Source organism: Lissotriton helveticus, chromosome 3_2 (genome assembly GCF_964261635.1).
Source record: "Lissotriton helveticus chromosome 3_2, aLisHel1.1, whole genome shotgun sequence".
Taxonomy (NCBI): Eukaryota; Metazoa; Chordata; class Amphibia; order Caudata; family Salamandridae; genus Lissotriton; species Lissotriton helveticus.
The window spans coordinates 179,670,317-179,686,782 of NC_136062.1; the positions used below are offsets into that span (position 1 = coordinate 179,670,317).

General features: G+C 42.1%; 1 protein-coding gene across 2 annotated transcripts in view; it reads left to right on the plus strand.

The window, feature by feature from the left end:
* Positions 1–16,466, plus strand: part of SNX1 (sorting nexin 1) — a 749,531-nt gene that overhangs the window by 703,652 nt on the left and 29,413 nt on the right. The gene's annotated exons all lie outside the window — the stretch shown is intronic.

Consider the following 16,466-nt stretch of genomic DNA (forward strand, 5'->3'; position numbering starts at 1 on the left):
CAGATGGGGAGCGCATTCAGACCATCTACAGATCCAGGGAACGTGGTCCCTGGCCGAATCCACGTATCACATCAATTTCCTGGAACTCAGAGCTGTCCACTTGGCACTGAAGGCCTTTCATCCGTCCTTCCAGACCAACTCCTTGCTTGTGCAGACGGACAATACGACCACAATGTATTACCTCAACGAGCTGGGGGGCTCGAGATCGCGCACACTGTCGCGGGAAGCTCAGGCGATCTGGCACTGGCTACTAGCCAGAGGACTGACGATAACTGCTACCCATCTGCCCGGTGTGCAGAATGCTCAGGCGGACACACTCAGCCGGCTGGTGCAAGAAAACCACGAGTGGGTTCTAAACGACGAAGTGCTATGAGACATCTTTGACAGGTGGGGCACTCCGGACGTAGATCTGTTCGCCACTGCAGACAACAGAAAATGCCGAGACTTCGCCTCCAGGTATTACCAACCGGGGACCCTGGAGAACGTGCTATGGATCAGCTGGTCGAACAGCTTTCTGTACGCTTTTCCAACCATTCCCCTGATTCCGGCCGTGCTCATCAAGCTGTCTCAGTCCAGAGCACGGATGATCCTCATTGCTCCGGAGTGGCCCCGGCAGTGGTGGTTCACGGACCTGCTTCACCCGTCTCTCCTACCTCACATGCGGCTGCCGTGTCGGCCGGACCTTCTCACGAAGTTCGGGGGGCAGATGGTGCACCCCAACCTCTCATCGTTGAGTTTGGCGGCATGGCTCCTGAGATAGTTCAATATGGACACTTAAATCTCCCTGAAGATTGCATGACTATACTTAAGGAAGCTAAGAGACCCTCCACTAGGACTTCCTATGCCTACAAGTGGAAGAGGTTCTGCATCTGGTGCACTTCCAAGCATTATGATCCGACAACCTGCAAGGAAGATGTCATCCTTCCATAACTTTTGCATTTGGCTCAGTCTGGCCTTAATTTTCATTCTATTAAGTTTCACCTCGCAGCTTTGACTGCGTATAGGAAACGCCCTTCACAGACATCCTTCTTCCAGATCCCTGTGATTAAAGATTTTTTGGAAGGATTGAAGAAAGTGTTTCCTCCTGTTCGGCGTCCTTCACCATCATGGGAGCTGAATGTGGTGCTGTCCAGGTTGATGACGGATATCACATGAGTGGGGCGTGGTCACGTCCCAAGCAAATGCACAGCATATTGTGCCATTACGGCCTACATGTATCTGAATCAAATTATTTGGTATTTACTCTATGTTATCATTCTTATCGCAGTTTTTGTCCCATTTTTCCAAATTCTGAAACGAGTCCACACGTTAGGTATACATTGCTTATTTTCAAGTTTCTAGTGTCCAAATGTGTCTGAGACTTTTCATAAGAACACGACTGAAGCATAGGTTCCTTTCAGGCAGCATTTTATTCGAAAAACAAATGACCCAATGCATTTCGGGCATAGCGCCCTTCTTCGGGGGTCGCTGTGAAAGATCATAAGAAAACGTAATTACCATCTGCAGATTACATAAACATTAACAGTCATCATCACCCTTTCCTAACCGATTCTATTCTCTTCTATGCTCTCAACAAAAATTAATTAACATCATGTCTGCACGTTTTAACACACACTAAATTACAGAGAAATGCCATTTGCTGTGAACCATATTTCTACCCTTTCCTTATTTACTCATTCCTTCCGCATCTTTTCCTTTACTTATTTATCTCAGAACAGGCTCCAAATTGAGCATTTAAGAATCCTATGGATGAGAGTGAACGGCAGAATACCGCTTGTACACTGTTAGGATGAAGAGGAGGGTGAAATCCATATGATTCTTAAATGCTCAATTTGGAGCCTGTTCTGAGATAAATAAGTAAAGGAAAAGATGCGGAAGGAATGAGTAAATAAGGAAAGGGTAGAAATATGGTTCACAGCAAATTGCATTTCTCTGTAATTTAGTGTGTGTTAAAACGTGCAGACATGATGTTAATTAATTTTTGTTGAGAGCATAGAAGAGAATAGAATCGGTTAGGAAAGGGTGATGATGACTGTTAATGTTTATGTAATCTGCAGATGGTAATTACGTTTTCTTATGATCTTTCACAGCGACCCCCGAAGAAGGGCGCTATGCCCGAAATGCATTGGGTCATTTGTTTTTCGAATAAAATGCTGCCTGAAAGGAACCTATGCTTCAGTCGTGTTCTTATGAAAAGTCTCAGACACATTTGGACACTAGAAACTTGAAAATAAGCAATGTATACCTAACGTGTGGACTCGTTTCAGAATTTGGAAAAATGGGACAAAAACTGCGATAAGAATGATAACATAGAGTAAATACCAAATAATTTGATTCAGATACATGTAGGCCGTAATGGCACAATATGCTGTGCATTTGCTTGGGACGTGACCACGCCCCACTCATGTGATATTAGTACCTGAGTGCCATAGGGCATGGCGCTATAGCAATCTGCACGCTATCCTTGTACATACTGAAAAGAATTTGATTAAGATTGATAAAAATACGAACATGAGGTGTGCATCCTGACTCTTCATAAATGTCAGGTTGATGAAGGAGCCTTTTGAACCCATGCATAAGGCTTCTCTGCAGCACTTGTCGTGGAAGGCGGCCTTCCTTGTAGCCATTACATCGGCCCGCAGGGTGAGTGAAATTCAGGCATTGTGTTGTCAAGAACCCTATACTGTATTTCATGCTGCTACGGTTGTGATGCGTACTCACCCTAAGTTCCTTCCTAAGGTGATTTCTGATTTCCATGTCAATCAGACCATAACTTTACCTACGTTTTTCCAGAATCCTTCCACTCCAGCGGAAAGGTCTCTCCATTCCCTGGATGTCAGAAGGGTGTTGAAATTCTACTTGGATAAGACCAAGGACATTTGTAGGTCAGACCAATTGTTTGTCAACTATGGGTCGGTCAGGACTGGTCTTGCCACCTCAAAACAGTCCATCTCGAGGTGGATTGTATCCTGTATTCAGTTATGTTACCAGAAGGCTAACAAGACCTTAGGGGGTAAGCCTCAGGCTCATTCTACCAGAGGCAAAGCAGCTACAACAGCTTTGCTTTGTAATGTTCCCATTGCAGAGATCTGCAGGGCTGCCACTTGGAAGTCAGTCCATACCTTTGCTAAGCATTACTGTCTGGATTCTGATGCCAGAGCGGATGTGCAGGTTGGGCAGGCTTTGTTGAGAAATCTGTTTGCACAGTAGTGGTGTTGTCTTTTTCCTCCACCGCCGGATTGGTTGTTGGGACGAGCTTGCCATTCTATTCACTAGATTATGACTACACACAGAGATTCCCTACTACAGAAGGAGTAGTTTCTTACCTGTAACTCCAGTTCTGTAGTAGGGGTATCTCTGTTATAGTCATAAGCGCCCGCCCTCCTACCCGGTGGAGAAAATGGTACTGTACTGTATGCTACAGTCCTTGCTTTATACACCTTCAAAAAGAACTGAAAGTAAAAGGACTTGTGCTGTGCATTCTGGGATACCGAGGGTCTCTAGAGAGTTCCTTAAAGGCACAGTATCCCTTTTCAAGACACATAATGGCAGCCTATGGGGGCTTGTCTGTCCAACCCTTCCTCTCTATCATTTCAAGGATTTGGGTGAAGGGGAGTTTTCCCTGTGAGGAAAACTTGGTAAAATAGCGTTAAACCGGACATGGTGGGCTATCCTTTTCACTGTTTAGATGAAGTGGTGGCCTTTGTAGCCTTGTATATGTTAGGCTGCATTATTTGTCTTAATTCTCTCTTAAGTGTCTATGCAGGCAGTGAAGACATTTTAAGAGATTATTTTTGATTGCTCCGGGGTCCACGCACATGGGCGGGACTATTCACTAGATTATGACTATAACAGAGATACCCCTACTACAGAACTGGAGTTACAGGTAAGAAACTACTCCTTCCAAGTTTTTGAGATTAAAGTACCTCTAATGGCAAATCCCAAATTTCTTCCAAAGGTCGTCTCTCCTTTCCATTTAAACCAGACACTTGAATTACCTGTTTTCTTCCCCAAGCCAGAAACAGTGACAGTGAGAGCATTCAATACATTAGATGTTAAAAGGGCAATAATGTTCGATACTGAAAGAACTAGACCTTTTAGGAAAACACAGCATTTTGTGGTTTTCCTAAACCCCAAATGGGGAAAGCAATTTCTAAAACCGGTATTTCACAGAAGATTGTGAAATGTATTCAGGTTTGCTACATTAAAGCCAGACGCACTTTACCAACAGTTTCACATGTACATTCTACTATAAAGAAGGGTGCTTCTTTGGCTCTTAGGCAACATCCCTTTAGCGGATATTTGCAGCACCTACTTGGTTGAATCCACACATCTGCACTAAATACTAACGCATGGATGTGTAGACTAGAAAGCAATGTTTTGTGGGACAAACAGTTCTACACCTGTAGAAAGCACCTTTTAAAACATCTGCACCATCTGATACCTGGAGCCACAGCGAGAGGAGCATGCTTTACAGTCTATGCATCAGCTCGGCCCTTCTTTTTATCGCCCATGCAGGAAACCTATTTTGTTTGCACTCTGTAGAGAGTGGTGCACATACAGATATATCCCCACAGAGACGCATTGATTCTTTTTTCCCCCCAAGGGTAGCTGGTCTTTAAGAAGCCAAATATAGGGCATAGTCAGACAGCTTCAGAAAAATATTGTATACTGGTGTAATTGCTTTCAATGACAATCAATGATATTTTATGTTTTGTTTTTGACACTGTTTCATTTCTAATGATCACGATTTTGTTTTTGTGAAATCGCACTGTTTTATGAGTTGTGTACCTTTTTGTATGGCATATCTAAAAAGTGTAAAAGTATTATAGAAATGTCAGTGAATAAGGCTAATTTGTCTAGCAGGAGACAGTGACGAATTGCACTGCCCCCTAGTCTGCTGAAATAAATAGCAGCTTTAGAAATAGAGGGCCTGGTCATCCTCTTCTTTTGCAACTTTATCATGTCCTACCAGGTCCTCTAGATGAACGTAGCCTCCCTCCCCCTTTTGATAACTAATTTAGAGCGGGTGCGCGCTCGCGAGGGTGGAGCGAGAAGTAACCACTAATCCAAGTCTTCCGACTTACACTTTTAGGCTGACTGTAAGTCTAGCCCAATACTGAGTATGGCAGAGAAGGATACACTCTCATTTACAGAGTCACACATTCAAAATTAAATTTCTACTCCCTTTTCCTCTATATCCTTAAGCACAACAGCTAAACGACACAATGAGTCCAAAAAACTCATTTGCTTGAACAAAAAACACATCAGAACTGAACTACACAGACACTTTCTGCTAGAACACCCAAAAGCAAGTACAATCCCCTGGGGCCTTCATTTTTTTTAAAAAACATTTTCTTTTTCAGAACCAGATAAAACAGGTACAAACAAAAAAAAAGTAGTCGAAATACGATATTGTACAATAAACAATTACTTCCATGTTTGATTTGTTTACATTCTCATATTGAGAGGAAGAGTGAAATAAAAGTGAAGAAAACCATTAAAAAAAGAAGAAAAGAAATGAAAAGAAAAGAAAAAGGGCAATGAATAGACTTATAAAACGACATATTAGAGTAAGTCATTATCATACTATCACACTGTGCTAAGCCTCTTCCTCCAATTAGTGATGGGTTGCCAGATCGCCATACCACGTATAGCAGATCTTAGCCCTCTGGTGGCATAGATGGCACTTTCCTGATTGAAGACCCCGAGAAGACGTGCTAACCACATTTGAAAACTCGGTGGATCTGAGTCTTTCCACCTTGCTGCTAGTATTACCCTGAGGACTGCCGAGCTTATAAAAAGCATGTCCTCTTCTTCCCTGCTTAGGTTTAGTGTATTATCAGTGCCTAGCAGATATAGAGTAGGGGAGTTGGGTATTTTATGGCCAAAAACTTCCTCCCAGAATTCACAGATCATTTTTTTAATAAGTGTTAATTGGTCGCATTCACAGAACATGTGAATAAGCGTTGCAGGGCCTTTAAGACATCTGGGGCAGTGATCGTTCTCTCTTTTGCCCCAGGCATATAATTTGGCCGGAGTATAGTATAGATTATAGATAGTTTTATAGGTCTGGGCTTTTAAACTAGCTGACATAAGTAGTCGTGATGATAGGCAGAGACTCATGTCAATATCTACATTCAGATTGTCAAGTCTGTCTGCCCACGCAATTTCTGTATGTTCTAGATCATCTTGTACCTTATCCAGTAGTTGACCAAAGATTGTACCTATTCTTGCTGTTCTTTGGTATCGATAATTTCAATTTTCTCCAAGTTAATATTAGGGTTCTTATGTTTGAGCATAGTATGAATCTGCAAATATTTAAAGTAGTGCTCATTTGGAAGATGACATTTTTGTTGTAGATCTGTAAAGGTATAAGCCTCATTCGCACCCAGAAGGTCGCCAACTGAGGTAATTCCTACAGAATGCCATTTCTTTGCGATAACATCGCTCCCTAGTTCGGGAAGAAGGTTAGAATGCCATAGGGGAGAATACCTATTAAGCTTTGGGATGTGCATATACTTCGTAATCCTTAACCAGATTGTCCAGGCACTCGTGATAACTTTGAATTTATTTTTCTTGTAATAGCTTCTCTCTACTTGTCTCAGAAAAGTAGCTTTTTCCCCTAGGTATAGCTCTTATATAGATGGAATAGGTGCATCCTCCATGGTCTCTGAGCTAGGATTCTCATAAAGAAGGGGGGCCATCTGTTGGAGAAATGAAGCCCAGAGATATAGCAGAATGTTTGGAACTGCTAGTCCACCTTTGCTCTGTGGTAGTGACAAAAGCATCAAGGATCTTCTGGTTTTGCCCTGTTGCCACATAAATTTGGACATAAGAGAGTCTAGAATTTTGAGGACCTTTTCTTCAGGCATCAATGGGATAGCCCGAAAAAGATAAAGCACCCTTGGCAAGATATTCATTTTTAAAAAGTTTCCTCTACCAATTATTGACAGCTGTAAACTATTAACCCGATCTAGGTCTTTCTTTACAGTGTTTAGTAATGGCTCATAATTGAGTTGAGAGATTCGTGTAACATCGGGGCTTATGCTAACACCTAGGTATATAGCATTATTAGTTTTCTTGTGATCATTACAAATAATGTTATCCGTACATAGGATGATTGTTTTTTCTTTATTCAGAGAATATCCAGAGCAGCGTCCATAGGCTTGCGTTACTGCCTCTATTTCTGAAATTGCCACAGACGGATTAGGCGTTAGTACCGCAATATCATCGGCATAGGCCAATACTTTGGTTTCAAATTTGTTAACAACTATAGGTGTGATTAGTGGGTTCTCTAAAAGTTTCAAAATTAAAGGGTTTATATACAGGGCAAATAATATTGGAGAACATGGACAGCCTTGGCGTGTGCCTCTGGATACTCTAATTATACTTGATTCAGAGCCCATTATTTGTAATTTTGCTATTGGTTTAGAATAAATAGCCATTATAGACTTGACAAATTTGGGACCGAAATTATACTGCGTCAGGGCAGCCCATAAAAAATTCCAGGACACCCGGTCAAAGGCCTTCTCGGCATCCAGAAGGATCATCGACATCTGGCCTCCTGTTGCAGACATTACATCAAACAGGGAGATTGCTCTCCGAGTATGGTCGGTCGTACCTTTGCCGGGAATAAACCCGTGCTGCCATGAGGAGACCAGATGTTCGACGACCCGTCTGAGCCGGATGGCCATTATTTTAGCGTATAATTTGGAGTCAGAATTGATTAGGGAAATTGGGCGATATGATGATAATTGATCCTGAGGTTTGCCCTTTTTTGGAAAGATAATTATATTTGTTTCTCTCCATGAGGTGGGTGGGATACCACTCCATTGGATCCCTAAAAATAGATCATATAATAGTGGGCCCAGGGTATGACTGAGAATTTTATATAGTTCCAGAGGTATTTTATCGGGGCCTGCCGCCTTCCCAGAAGCCAGTGAAGACAAAGCAAGCTGGACTTCTATAAGGGTAATTTCTTTCTCAAGCTCTTCTCTGGTATTATCATCTAAAGTCTTGTTTACCTCTGGTTGTTCAAGAAGATCTTTCAAGAACAAGTCTGCGTCTGCCCTGCTGGTTCTGTTATCATCCTGGTAGAGGGTCTGATAGTATTGTTGAAATGCACCAATTATTTCTGGTGTTTGTGTGAACGTCTGCCCTTGTGATTGTATCTTTGTGATGGCATTATGGGACATTTGCTGGCGTGTATGTAGTGCAAGATGTTTGCCAACTTTCTCCCCGTTCTCGTACACTTCTTTCCGGTGTGCTTTATATGTCTCAGCAGCTTTCTGAGTCAAACCAGAGTTAAGCTCTGTTTTTAACACTAGCAGGCGGTGCATAGCTAGTTTCCCATTTTCGCCTTGAGCTATTTGTGCCATGTGTTCTTCCTCGGCTTTGGTCAGATCAGCCAATTGTTGATGATATCCCATATTGTTTTGCTTCCGTATTCTAGCTTGATAGCTCGTAGTTTCGCCTCTTAGAGCCGCTTTAAAGCTATCCCATACAACAACCCTAGAGGCACTATATCTGTTTATATCAAAAAACTCTTGGGCCCAGCTAGTAATATGAGTAATATAATCTTTGTTGGCTAACAGCTTCCTATCAAATGTCCAGATTCTGCGTTCCCTCTTAATGGATCCAAGTTTAATAGTGAGAGTTAGAGCATTATGGGGCCTTCAAATTAAAAATGTACCAGTGATTTTCATTGAAGATCCAGACTATAAGAAAGGATTTAGTTTTATAAGTACCAAATGTAGTCACAAACTCTTGGCCCACACCCTCGAAACAGCGCAAAGAGTTTGCCTAAAAGAAATTGAGGAACTTGAAAACCTGACCCAGACAATCAAAAACAATCATAGTGTATCATAAGGAAAAGCATTGTTGGATAAGATCGATAAAGAAATACAGCCATTTAAAGACAATACAATCCCTTTCAAGACCACCAAGTTTGAAAAAGACACTAAGGGCCAGATGTAGATAGGCATTTACCGGTCGGTAACGGCCGAATTCGGCCGTTACCGACCGGTAAATGCAATTTGAGATGTAGGGCCCTGTATTTTACAGACTCGGTAAATTTACCGATAGGTAAATTTACCGATTATGTAAAATACCGAGTCGGTATTTTTACGGAATCGGGAAAATTGATATGTAGGTGGGACTCTTATGAGTCCCACAAGCATTAAAAAATCGGTATTTTACCATCAAATACTATTTGATGGTAAAATACCGATTCTGGTGTGCTTGCACATGTGTGCATGCACACCTATGCCATATGACAGGCAGACCTGCCCTTAGGGCAGGTATGCCTGCCACATGGCACCCGAGCCTCTTTTGGGGGTGCCAGAGGGTGTCAAAGTGACACCCCCTGCACCCTTGTGTCAATCGGTATTTACCGATGCGGTAAATACCGACCGGTAAATGCCCAATCATTCCTATGGGCTTCAAAGCCCATAGGAATGAATGGGCATTTACCGGTCGGTATTTACCGCATCGGTAAATACCGATTGTTTCCGAATCGGTAAATGCACATCTGTATTTACCTACATCTCGGTACTTTTATTTTACCACTTCTTAAATACCGAGTCGGTATGATGCGGTATTTAAGAGGTGGTAAAATAAAATGTACCTACATCTGGCCCTTAATCATTTAATATCGAGACAGTATATCCCTATCTTAAGGACGACTATTATACACAATCAGACTCCCGGAGGGCTCTCACTCAGTATCAAGGGAGATCAAAGAATAGATTTACTACATTTTCAGAATCTTCATCCTCCGATTCATCCGGAGATACTTATCCAAGAGAAGGGCCCTCAAAAAGACAGAACACTTTTTTAGAGCTGGGTGACCCAAGAAACAGAGTACGATTCAAACAACCGCTGCCACAATGGGAAATGAGGCCTCGCAAAAACTTCTACAAGAGCTGAAAACAACAACAATAGTCAATCTATCGTCCAAACAATTGTCCAACGTTGAGAAGTCCGTTTTGGAACTAGATATTACATTTGTTCCAACAGCAAGTACTGACTATGCTAATTTGAAGATTGAAGCTTTTGAATTCTTCAGAAAAATTCGCTTAAAAGCTTTCTTCCATGGGAAAGAAACTTGTGGTAGCACTGAAGCATCTGGCCTATCCAAAAAATCGAATTTTAACCCACCGGCCCGCACCACCCCGAAACAAATACTGTCCTTTGAACAGGTAGTCCTGTCCTCCATCACCCAAATTGAACAGAAGAAACCATTCATGAAAGGAAATGTTACTAAACAACAACTTGAAGCCATCGGGGACCTCCATAAAAGATGACTCTGTAATCATAAAACCCGCCGATAACGGCGGTGCCCTGGTTTTATGGTCTAAAGAAATGTACCGAAGAGGCAGAAAGCCAAATACTGAACATAGAATGGTATCGACATTTGAAGAAGATCCAACAAGACAGATTGAGAGAGAGATTAACATCAAACTCAAATGGGGATTGAAACAAGGGATTTTAGGTCCAAAAGAATTTGAGTACCTCAATAAATCACATCCAAGGATTCCAGTAATTAATTTCCTCCCCAAAATTCATAAAAATTTGAGCCAGCCTCCCGGAAGACCGATCGTATAAGGCTGTGAGTCAGTGCTAGAGCCCATTGCAAAATGTGTGGACGTCTTCCTAAAACCATTTATAGAGCACGTGCCCTCTTTCATAAGAGACACTACCGTCTTCAAGACTGAAGGACAACCATTTGACGCTTGCAATCAATGGTTAGTCTCTTTTGATGTAGCATCGCTATACACTCAGATCGCCCAGGAGGAAGCACTTGAAACCATGGAATTCTTTTTGGATACACGTGTAAAGCCTCGCAGAGTCCATACTGATTTCATATTAGATCTACCCATAATAGCGCTCAAGAAAAAGTACTTCAAGTTAAAAGATTCCTTCTATATACAATGCAAGGGTACCGCGATGGGATGTCCCTTTGCCCCGGAAATGGCCGTATTGATCATGGCGTTATTCGAGGACAAGTTCATCATCAATCACAATCCATATGTCGAGAACATCTCACAATGGTACTGATATATAGATGATGTGTGCCTGTGGAGTGGAACAGAAGAACATCTGCTACAGTTTTTTGAATGGTTAAACATGAGACATCAAGACATCAAGTTTACCATCACAAAAAGTAGGTCCTCGTCAACACTTTTAGATGTGGAAGTCATTGTGCATGATCAGCGACTAACGACAACCCTGCATCGAAAAGTCGCAGACAGAAACACCATACTCCACTTCAAAAGTTTCCACCCCAGGAGCCTGAAAGATAATTTGCCATACGGGCAACTTATAAGAATCCGCAGGAATTGTGCGCGGAAAGAGGATCAATACAGAAGTGTTTTGCAATCAACTCAAAGACAGGGGGTACCCCAGAAAGATGCTGAAGCATGCAATCAAGAGGGCATGGTATACCCTGCGAGATATCCTACTTTCAAAAAAAGACCTGTAGAAAAACTTGTGTGCGTCTCATTCTTTGGCCCACATACAAATAGATGTTGCCAGATCTTAAAAAATTGGCATACCCCAGATCGTCAAAAAAGCGGATGTGAGAGAGCCCTATGGAACATGGACCCCCATTGAGGGGCACCACAAATGTGGCAATTGTTCAGCATGTGATTCCACCATTGAAGGACAGGAGTTTATATAGGATTCCATTAAATGGGCACATAAAGAGTTCACGAATTGCAGCACAAACAACATAGTTTATGCCATCCAGTGCCCCTGCACAACATTACATCGGGAAAAGAAATCAACAGATCAATCAAAGAATAGTGCAACATCGTTCTCGAATTAAAAATTAATTGACAGCTCCGATTGTGTCACATTTTGTAGAATTCAATCACTCCTAGAAATACTTCACATTGACTGTGCTATCCGGAATAAAGCAACCACCAAGAGGAGGCAATGTGGAAACCCTCCTGCTGAAAAAGAAAGCATATTTAATCTTGGAATTTAACTGCATCCAATACGGCCTCAATGAGATGTCAGAATTAAATCAAGCGATAAATCAATACTGACTCATGGCTAGGAGCAATAATATACACAGATAGGCTGGGTTACACATTGGGCATCTGCAAATAAAAGCATGCAAAAACGAAAGACTTCAACTCCCATAAATCCCTGAAAAGACCACAGAGTGACGTCCTGCGGTTTCAAATACCACGAAGAAGCAGAGTCCACACAAGCATAACCGACGAGAGGACCTCCTATGCCAGTTACAGAAAGAAAAAAACGTGAGTTTACACACCGAAGGCTTGTCTATCAACAGTCCGGTGGGTCAAATAACTCTAAAGCCAGTGTATCGCAAGAAAAGGATTAAGCAAAAGACCCTAGTCGAGGCAGAAATCATTAGCCCGAAGTGAACAATCACGCTAAGAAAAATATGTGAAATGCGTGTCTTCTTCGCTTTAAACTTTCACGGTGACAGTGTTAACTATTTCAGAAATGCGTTGATATCTTTAAACTCAACGCGGGAGTCCCCTGCTTCGGCAGATGAAAGCCAGGCTGTTGTCATACAAAAACTAAGCTCATGCTGCATTTTCAGTCGGTTCTTTAAAGATCTGTAAAGATAAGAAAATATCTCAAATAAACGCATGCTTTTCTTACAGAGCGTCTGCGGCCCACATTGTTAGAAAACAACAATCTGAATTCAAGTGTACCCGCGCCAGATAAACAAAATATAAAGTGGGACACTCTCTAAAACACAAGTAAGACAAAGCGATGAACGAGGCACGTAGGGCCAGATGTAGGTTATCCTATTTACCGACTCTTAAATACCGAATCGGTATTTAAGAGTCGGTAAATAGGAAGGAGGCTTATGTAGGTAAAAAATTACCGAATCTGTAAGAGTCGGTATTTACCGAATCTGTAAATACCGATTCGGTATCCCACATTGATTCCTATGGGCCTTGAGGCCCTTAGGAATCAATGTGAAATACCGATTCGGTATTTACAGATTCGGTAAATACCGAATCCTGCAAGGGTGCAGGGGGTGTCACTTTGACACCCTCTAGCACCCCAAGGGAGGCATGTGTGCCATGTGGCACACAGACATGCCCTAAGGGCATGTCTGTGTGTCACATGGCACAGGTGTGCATGCACAGATGTGCATGCACACCTGAATTCGGTATTTTACCACCCAATAGGATTGGGTGGTAAAATACCGACTCTTAAGGGCCTGTGGCACTCTTAGGAGTGTCAGCTACATATGGATTTACAGAATCGGTATGTTTACCGATTCGGTAAAATACCGAAGTGGTAAATTTACCGAATCGGTAAATATACCGATTCTGTAAATTCCGACCCACCTACATCTCAAAAGCCAAATACCGGTCGGTAACGGCCGAAATCGGCCGTTACCGACCGGTATTTGGCTACCTACATCTGGCCTTAATCTTTTATAGCCATTACTGCAGATATTTACTGATTGAATCTCATTACTTAGGTCGCAACGCCCGAAAGACCCAGCCCATGTCAAGCAGCCCACAGATTCCACCCATACCGATACACAGGTACTTTATAAATGCATCATGACGATACAAATCTAGAGAGAGAGGAACAAGTATTTACAAAAAACACTTTTCTTTTTTTAAATCTGCACAGATTACACCGTGGTTTTAAGCCCTGATGAAAATCCCCAGAGCAAATGGGGGGATTGGAAATGCGTCGCCCTTCCTTTTATCGCCCATGAGGGAAACCCATTTTGATTGGACTCTGTAGAGGGTGGTGCACATACAGATATATCCCCACAGAGACGCATATGGTTCTTTTTTCCCTAAAGGTAGCTGGTCTTTAAAAAGCCAAATGTAGGGCATAGTGAGACAGCTTCAGAAAAATATTGTATACTGATTTAATTGCTTTCAATGACGATCAATTATGTTTTATGTTTTGTGTTTGACACTGTTTCAATTCTAATGATCACAATTTTGTTTTTGTGAATTCGCACTGTTTTATGAGTTGTGTACCTTTTTGTATGGCATATCTAAAAAGTGTAAAAGTATTATTGAAATGTCAGTGAATAAGGCTAATTTGTCTAGCAGGAGACAGTGACGAATTGCACTGCCCCCTAGTCTTCTGAAATAAATAGCAGCTTTAGAAATCGACGGCCTGGTCATACTCTTCTTTTGTAACTTTGGTATCACGTCCTACCAGGCCCTCTAGATGGACATAACCCCCACTTTTGATGACTTTCAGTCTATGCAGAACATGTGTATCTGCCGCCAACACATGCTACGAATGGAGTTGGTTACTTACCTTGTAAGCACCTATTTGTAGCGTGTAGTGCTGCAGATTATCATGCGCCCTCCTGCTTCCCTGCAGGCATATGCTGGTGTCAGATTTACATGTATTGTACGTTGTAGATACAAATATTTACATATTTTTAGTTTATTACACACATCTTCATGCTTTTAGAGTAATTTCACTAGCTCCATCCTCACTTACCATTAAAGCGGGGAAAATGAACAATATAACAATGGAGCCGTGAACATGCACATTTGACAAAATACTTTTTCGAGAAAAACAAACTGTAGAGTCAGAGCCCAGCCCTAGATGGCAGGATTGTACCCAGCATGTTGATATGTAGCACTACACACTATGAATAGATGCTTAGATGGTAAGTAACATGCTCCTTACATGCCATCTGTCACAAGCTTTCTGGTGCATACTCAATCAGTGAAGGATTTATAAAGTGCAGGACTACTCAGTGTCCTGTCGCTAGACAGAAAAGTCAGCAACAAATGTAAAAGCCAGCCAACTGATAAGCCGATTAGAACAATCTGGTATTGAGAATGTGTCTTAAGCAAAATTCACCCTTCATTTCCTGTAAGTCCAAAGGAAGTTCATTCCATTCACAGGCACTAAGAAAAGTGAAACATGTTCCACCCCATCTTGTCCTCATAAATTGAGGAGTAGCCACCAGCACTGCGCCAGACGAGAGAAGGGTTCTTGCAGAGTGATAAGGAGAGCCTATCGACCAGGTACATAGGGCCAGACTTATGGAATGCTCTATGTGCAAATGAACCGGATTCTCTCTGACAGTCATCCAATGAAGCTTCTTAAGGTATTGGCAAATGTTCTCCTGTCCAGAAACTTTTAATAGCAGCTGTGCCACCGCTTTATGCACCATAGAAGTCTCTTCAGCAGATACGCTGGGAGACCCAAGTAAAGAGTGTTGGCATAATCGAGATGGGAAGCAATGAGAGCATAAATAAGTCATTTTTGCCTGCGCCGGAAGTAAATTCACAAATTTCTTTATTGACTTTTAAAAGTCAAAAACAGGAACCCACCACAGCCGCCCCCTGAGAGCCAAAAGTAGTCTGATTATCTAACTTGACCCCTAGATTTCGCACTATGGTGGCTGGAGGGTGATGAGCCAAATAACAGGATTTCGGCTTTACTAGCGTTACGCTGTAAATTATTGCACCTTATCAATTGGAAAACAGCTGTCAAGCAGGACTTGTATCTGCTGACGGCATTGAGAGAGTTCCTATCTAGAGTGAGGAGGATCTGCGTGTCGTCTGCATTCGAAACAAGCTGGACACTGAAAAACTCTGCCAAAGAGGCCAAGGGAGTCATGTAGATGTTGGACTCAGGGTAGTGTTGCAGGAATTCTGCGCAAACACAGAACTATACGTAGGATTATGGGACCGTTCGTATATATGGAGTGAGTCATCCTACCACCTTAGTACCCTTGAGCTCGGGACCGACTAGCTATAGTATCTTACTTGCCCTCCTACTCATTCACAGAGGAACAAGTGATTAGACACCCCATAAACAGCACTCCTGATTCTCCCAGGAATCGCGGTCGCAAGACACTCCCTTTCGATCTCACTCTTGTACTTGTCCACAATAAGATCTGAAAGAGTCTCAAACAGGTTTTAAATATTAATTTTAACTAATGTGCTCTATTATACAGGATGTGTGCCACAATAAGCAGAAAAATGCATAAACCAAATACGGTCAGCATAGCAAATAGTCCGTAAATCATAAAAGTAGATGTCATTGTTAAAAGACAGCATAGCCTAACCTCCCTCCCCTTGTATAGAAGCAGGATGATTATATATTAGAAGTTCTCTGGGCATTATCTGCAGACCCTGTACCTCAGTCTATAGATGGTAGATCTACATCATAGGAGCTGTGATGCTCTTCTCCCTGGAATGGTCCCTCTCCAAGTGTCTGCTACCTATCCTTGTATTCCAATAAGACCAAAGTACGTATTCCCAAACAACTGCATCTGTAGATTTTGTCTACGTGCTAGGAATGTTCAGACTAAATCCTAGGAACCTGCAAAGCGTGAAAACAGCAGTAGGTTCTTATTTGAAAGATTCAAAAGAGGCATTTGCCAAAAAAACTCGTGTAGTAATCTGCGCAAAGCAGCGGACAATCTGCTACGTGCTCATGCTAACTTAGAGAAGACGACAGTGTCCCCA